The sequence below is a fragment of the Lissotriton helveticus genome, chromosome 2_1, assembly GCF_964261635.1.
Source record: "Lissotriton helveticus chromosome 2_1, aLisHel1.1, whole genome shotgun sequence".
Taxonomy (NCBI): Eukaryota; Metazoa; Chordata; class Amphibia; order Caudata; family Salamandridae; genus Lissotriton; species Lissotriton helveticus.
In genome coordinates this window covers 1,564,049,083-1,564,055,820 of record NC_136059.1, presented here as the reverse complement: position 1 = coordinate 1,564,055,820, position 6,738 = coordinate 1,564,049,083, and positions in this window count along the sequence as shown.

Below are 6,738 nucleotides of genomic sequence, written 5' to 3'. Positions count from 1 at the left end.
TTTCATTCACAGGCTACAACAAAGATCGTTGATTTAAAGAATTGAAAAGGTTGGCCCTGAGCTTCATCAGATAGTAGCACATCACTTGACGCACCTGAAGTGTAGGGGTTAATAATTGTCCCACTCTAAAGTAGCTTAGGTTCAACTGGACTTAAATGTCTGTGTGGTAATCTGACTAATTGGTGTTGTTCCGAAGGCTCGAGAGCGAGTTATAACAGTGGAGGAGTGAGTATTGATTGTGTGTAAATGCTTTATGCTTAGCTTGCGGTGTTGTGCTAAATGTGTGGTGTCTTGCAGAGATTGAGCGTAATGGTTGGCAGCCGCGGCCGGCAGTGGGATTACCTGCAGGGTGGTGACATGGGGAGGGGGAGGGGCAGGGGCAGGGTAGGGGGTAGTAATATATGGATTATGGAGTTTCACAGGTAAGTAAACATTTACATAAATAAAATGAATTTCGTTGAGTGCACTGCATCCCCAAATGCGATGCAGGGCGCGCAACGAATTTCGTTTTAATTATTTAAATTGCTGCAAGCGAGCAGAAAGGCAGTGGAGGGTAGCCTATGACAATCAGGCAAGAGAGAGATATCTCGTAAATAGACGGGCATATCACAACCTGATCAGGATAGTGAAAGCTGCCCACTATGCCGACAGGATCCTGGGTGCAGAGAACTCGTCGAAAGAGTTGTTCTGTGTTTACAAATCCTTAACCATCCCCAAGCTCTCAGCAGGTACGGAGGACTGCTCAGCAGACACCTGTAATCGCATTGCAGAATATTTTGGCGACAAAGTAGCCAAAATTTATTCGGCATTCCCTGCTCGACCCTCTGCAGGAGGTGAGTTTGAAGAATTAAAAAAAGAGGCAGATGACAAGGACCTGCTGCTCAACCTGACCTGCCCTCCAGCAGAAGATCTGACCAGAATATGTAGGTCAGTGAAATCAGGCTCTCCACGGGACCCAGTATCTCCTAAACGGCTGGGGGATAGTCTGACGGCACTTGAACCTTATATTAGACACCTGCTGGCTGTCTCTTTCAGGTCCAGCAAGTTGCCTAGGGAATGGAAACAAGCCGTGGTGCTCCCCCTTCGTAAGAAGCCCAACATCAGCCTTGAAAAGCTGGAGAATTTACGCCCCATTTCCTTACTACCTTATTTCTCCAAAGTGGCAGAGAAGGTGGTTAATTTGCAGTTAATGGAATTTGTGGAAGATACCAACCTTCTACATTCTACCCAGTTTGGGTTTCGCCCACGGCATTCGACAGAGTCAGCGCTCCTTATGGCATCTGAAACCATCAGGCAAGGCGCCGATGAGGGCCATACCATGGCCTTGATTCTTCTGGACCTGAGTGCAGCGTTCAACACTGTAGCACATTCCACCTTGCTACAGTGTCTGAACAAAGGAGGGGTAGGAGGTGCAGCGTTAAAGTGGTTCCAATCGTTTCTGGCTGACCGCGGCTTCCAAGTCAGACAGGGCGACTGCTACTCCAAGCGAGTAGCCTTGGACCAGGGAGTGCCGCAGGGCTCGTCCCTGAGTCCTACCCTTTTTAATCTGTATGTTGCCCCGGTGGCCACCATAGTGGAGAGCCACGGTCTGCGCTTGGTGCAATACGCCGACGACACGCAGTTGGTCATCTCCCTATCACGCGCACCCAGTCTTGCATTGGACAACTTCAGAGCATGCATGCAAGATCTCGCTGCCTGGATGTCCGCTAACTGCCTCAAGCTCCACGGAGGCAAGACTGAGGTGCTGGTGGTGGGGGGAGACCAAGCGGCCTGGACGTCGGCATGGTGGCCACCCTGCCTGGGTCCGGCACCAATTCCCTGCCAGGAGGCGAGGAATTTGGGTGTTTGGTTTGATACCAACCTGACCTTCAGTCCCCAGGTTAACCGAGTGGTTGGCACTTGCTTTGGGATACTTAAGAGTCTCAGGAAGGTTCTGGAGTTCCTTCCCATCAAAGCCCGCCAAACACTAGTGCATGCACTAGTAACGTCCAAAATGGACTACGGCAACCTACTCTACCTAGGGACTCTGGAGAAGAACCTGGGTCGCCTGCAGGTCTTGCAAAATGCCGCAGCCCGCCTGGTTCTTAGACTGCCCAGAAGATCAGCGTCTAAAGCCGCGCTCCAAGCCCTGCACTGGCTTCCGGTGAGAAGCAGGGTGGAATTTAAAGCGCTTTGCACCTGCCATCGTATTGTCAATGGCAGGGCACCTCGGCCTTTGCAAGGCCTGCTGACACGATATGAACCCTCCCTCTCCCTTAGATCTTCTGGTTCAGGGCGCCTGTCCATTCCCAAAGTGTTCAAAGCTCGGATGGGCGGCAGATCTTTTAGGTATCTGGCAGCATCGAGCTGGAACAAACTCCCCACCGCGCTGCGTCTGGAACCCTCAGAGTCCATCTTTAGAGCAAAGCTAAAGACATTCTTGTACGCCCGGTAGCTGCCCCACGCTCAAGTACTCTCCTTTGCTAGCTCTCGCACCTCTCTCAGCACGGGGACACGCCGTTGTGCGTCACCAAGCGCTTTACAAGACTCCCTATTATAATTTTTATTATTATTATTATTATAAATGTTTACTTACCTGTAAAATCCATAATCCATACATTACTACCCCCCACCCTGCCCCTCCCCCTCCCCATGTCACCGCCCTGCAGGTAATCCCACTGCCGGCTGCGGCTGATGGTTGGTTGGTGCTGTGAGCGTATTGTTTATTGTGGTAAAGTTGTTATTGGGTCCAATGTGCCTAAGACTCCGGGATGATATTAAGGTGTAAGAGGCACCGCATTGTATTTGCCTCCTGAAGTTTGTGACGTTTGTCGTGAGATGTCATCGACAAGCCCAATTGAGATAGGGACATTTTTCTTGGTACGAGAGTGAGATATGATCAGTGTGGAAAAACTATGCACAGAGGAAAGCTGCACTGATCAGGATGACATCCCACAGATTGAGGTTTCATTTATATGTGTGTTGGCATAGGCTGGGAAGTATTCTTCTGGTCACTTTTGTGTGAATGTGTTTTGTTGGTTTCTTTTAGAGAAGCAGACAATTGTTATTTGTTGTTGTTTAGGTTGATGAGAGAGTGCTTGCATGAATTTGTGAAGGAGGGTGAGCTGCTGTAAGGAGCAAGAATGTTGTCTTGGTGTTCCATGCTGGGATAGGTTGGTTGGTTTGAAGCCAAGCTGTCATTGGTTGTTCACGTTGGAGGTGCAGCACTGCTATTGCTTGATGATCCAGAGTGTAATTTGAAAGCAACACATTACATTTGGGTTAAGAAATAATTGCATGCTTGTTTAAAAATGAAATGTTTTAAAGTTGTACGAGAGTTGTTTAGAGGAGATGTGCAAATATCTCTCAGAGGGGGGAAGGGGCCCCACCGGAAGATACCACACGTCATTATATGGTGATAAATGTAGGGTTACATACTTGTGTTTGGCTTGAACAATGGCACAAGATCACATGGAGTGAAGATGCATGAGCATTTCCACATTATGGTACATTTATATTGAGGAAGATTGAAAATTTGAGGATAATATTATATGAAATGATACCACACCCAAGACCCACGTAATTTGAAGCGAATAACACATGGGGACACAGAGAGAGGGAAAAATATCAAGGTCGAGTGAGAAAGGCAGTATGCACTTACGTGGATGCAAGGTTGGATGCAGCGCAGGAGCGTTTGAGGATGGACAAAATAGAAGGATTGACATTATATTCATTATTAGAAGGTGGAGAAGGGACTGGAAAGAAGAAAGACAATAATACTAAGGAAACGGGGGAGAATCCTGAAGATATTGAATGCGACACTAGTGATAGTTTTTTAGAGATATTGATGTCTGAACAACCCCCTCCGTATAATGAAACTCGAACTGAAGATGGTGAGAAGGAGGTTGTTAGATGGAATACAGGAATGTCCACTGCACTTAGTATGACTTCTAATGTCATAGGGGTTTCTATTTAACCAAAAGAACTGAGTGTGAGGGGAACTGTCACATTAATTCAAAGAAGGATGGGAGGAAACTCAGGGACATGCATTTTCGAGGCCTCCATGGATTGTGCTATACCTAATGCACTTATGGTTTCTGTTGCAATAGGAGCCGTGGTTTCTATGTATGAGTGTGCTTCAGTAGGAGATGAGACACAGAATTCACGTACCTCTATTTAACCACAAACTCCAGAAGTTGTACCTGAGAGACAGAGAGTTAAGAATTTGCGGCGTTAGATCCAATTTAGGCGAGTTCTCCTTGTGCCGCTAATGCAAATCTATCTGTACAGCAGGGTGGATTTGGACCTTTGAGGACTTCCACTGGGTTACTAGACTTAAGTCTACTTGCATTGGAACAGTGCTTAGATATACAGACTGATTCAAAAAGGGGGTGGTGATGGACAGAGTATCTGAGTTAATCCGAACACTCCTACCCAGTCAACAGATCAGGGCTTGATCCATCACCGTTTTTTAGCTCACTGCACCATCCCAGTTCAGAACCTGGCTATATGCAAATTAGTCTGTCCCTGGCCCAGTGCATCATGGGAACAGGGCAGACCAAACTACCAAGCCAATTCTTTACTGGAAAGGAAACAAGCTTCCGGGGACCGGTTTCTGGCATTACAGCCGTCTTCGGCCCGGCTTGCTTGAATCCTGATAGTGCAGTGAGCAAGGGACTCACATCTGAGCATACCCTTCCACGCTTTTGGTGGCCAAAACGATTCAAAAAGGGGGTGGTGATGGATAGAGTATCTGAGTTAATCAGAACACTCCTACCCAGTCAACAGATCAGGGCTTGATCCATCACCGTTTTTTAGCTCACTGCACCATCCCAGTTCAGAACCTGGCTATATGCAAATTAGTCTGTCCCTGGCCCAGTGCATCATGGGAACAGGGCAGACCAAACTACCAAGCCAATTCTTTACTGGAAAGGAAACAAGCTTCCGGGGACCGGTTTCTGGCATTACAGCCGTCTTCGGCCCGGCTTGCTTGAATCCTGATGGTGCAGTGAGCAAGGGACTCCCATCTGAGCATACCCTTCCACGCTTTTGGTGGCCAAAACGATTCAAAAAGGGGGTGGTATGGACAGAGTATCTGAGTTAATCAGAACACTCCTACCCAGTCAACAGATCAGGGCTTGATCCATCACCGTTTTTTAGCTCACTGCACCATCCCAGTTCAGAACCTGGCTATATGCAAATTAGTCTGTCCCTGGCCCAGTGCATCATGGGAACAGGGCAGACCAAACTACCAAGCCAATTCTTTACTGGAAAGGAAACAGGCTTCCGGGGACCGGTTTCTGGCATTACAGCCGTCTTCGGCCCGGCTTGCTTGAATCCTGATGGTGCAGTGAGCAAGGGACTCACAGCTGAGCATACCCTTTCACGCTTTTGGTGGCCAAAACGATTCAAAAAGGGGGTGGTGATGGACAGAGTATCTGAGTTAATCAGAACACTCCTACCCAGTCAACAGATCAGGGCTTGATCCATCACCGTTTTTTAGCTCACTGCACCATCCCAGTTCAGAACCTGGCTATATGCAAATTAGTCTGTCCCTGGCCCAGTGCATCATGGGAACAGGGCAGACCAAACTACCAAGCCAATTCTTTACTGGAAAGGAAATAAGCTTCCGGGGACCGGTTTCTGGCATTACAGCCGTCTTCGGCCCGGCTTGCTTGAATCCTGATGGTGCAGTGAGCAAGGGACTCACATCTGAGCATACCCTTCCACGCTTTTGGTGGCCAAAACGATTCAAAAAGGGGGTGGTGATGGACAGAGTATCTGAGTTAATCAGAACACTCCTACCCAGTCAACAGATCAGGGCTTGATCCATCACCGTTTTTTAGCTCACTGCACCATCCCAGTTCAGAACCTGGCTATATGCAAATTAGTCTGTCCCTGGCCCAGTGCATCATGGGAACAGGGCAGACCAAACTACCAAGCCAATTCTTTACTGGAAAGGAAACAAGCTTCCGGGGACCGGTTTCAGGCATTACAGCCGTCTTCGGCCCGGCTTGCTTGAATCCTGATGGTGCAGTGAGCAAGGGACTCACATCTGAGCATACCCTTCCACGCTTTTGGTGGCCAAAACTATTCAAAAAGGGGGCGGTGATGGACAGAGTATCTGAGTTAATCAGAACACTCCTACCCAGTCAACAGATCAGGGCTTGATCCATCACCGTTTTTTAGCTCACTGCACCATCCCAGTTCAGAACCTGGCTATATGCAAATTAGTCTGTCCCTGGCCCAGTGCATCATGGGAACAGGGCAGACCAAACTACCAAGCCAATTCTTTACTGGAAAGGAAACAAGCTTCCGGGGACCGGTTTCTGGCATTACAGCCGTCTTCGGCCCGGCTTGCTTGAATCCTGATGGTGCAGTGAGCAAGGGACTCACATCTGAGCATACCCTTCCACGCTTTTGGTGGCCAAAACTATTCAAAAAGGGGGTGGTGATGGACAGAGTATCTGAGTTAATCAGAACACTCCTACCCAGTCAACAGATCAGGGCTTGATCCATCACCGTTTTTTAGCTCACTGCACCATCCCAGTTCAGAACCTGGCTATATGCAAATTAGTCTGTCCCTGGCCCAGTGCATCATGGGAACAGGGCAGACCAAACTACCAAGCCAATTCTTTACTGGAAAGGAAACAAGCTTCCGGGGACTGGTTTCTGGCATTACAGCCGTCTTCGGCCCGGCTTGCTTGAATCCTGATGGTGCAGTGAGCAAGGGACTCACATCTGAGCATACCCTTCCAC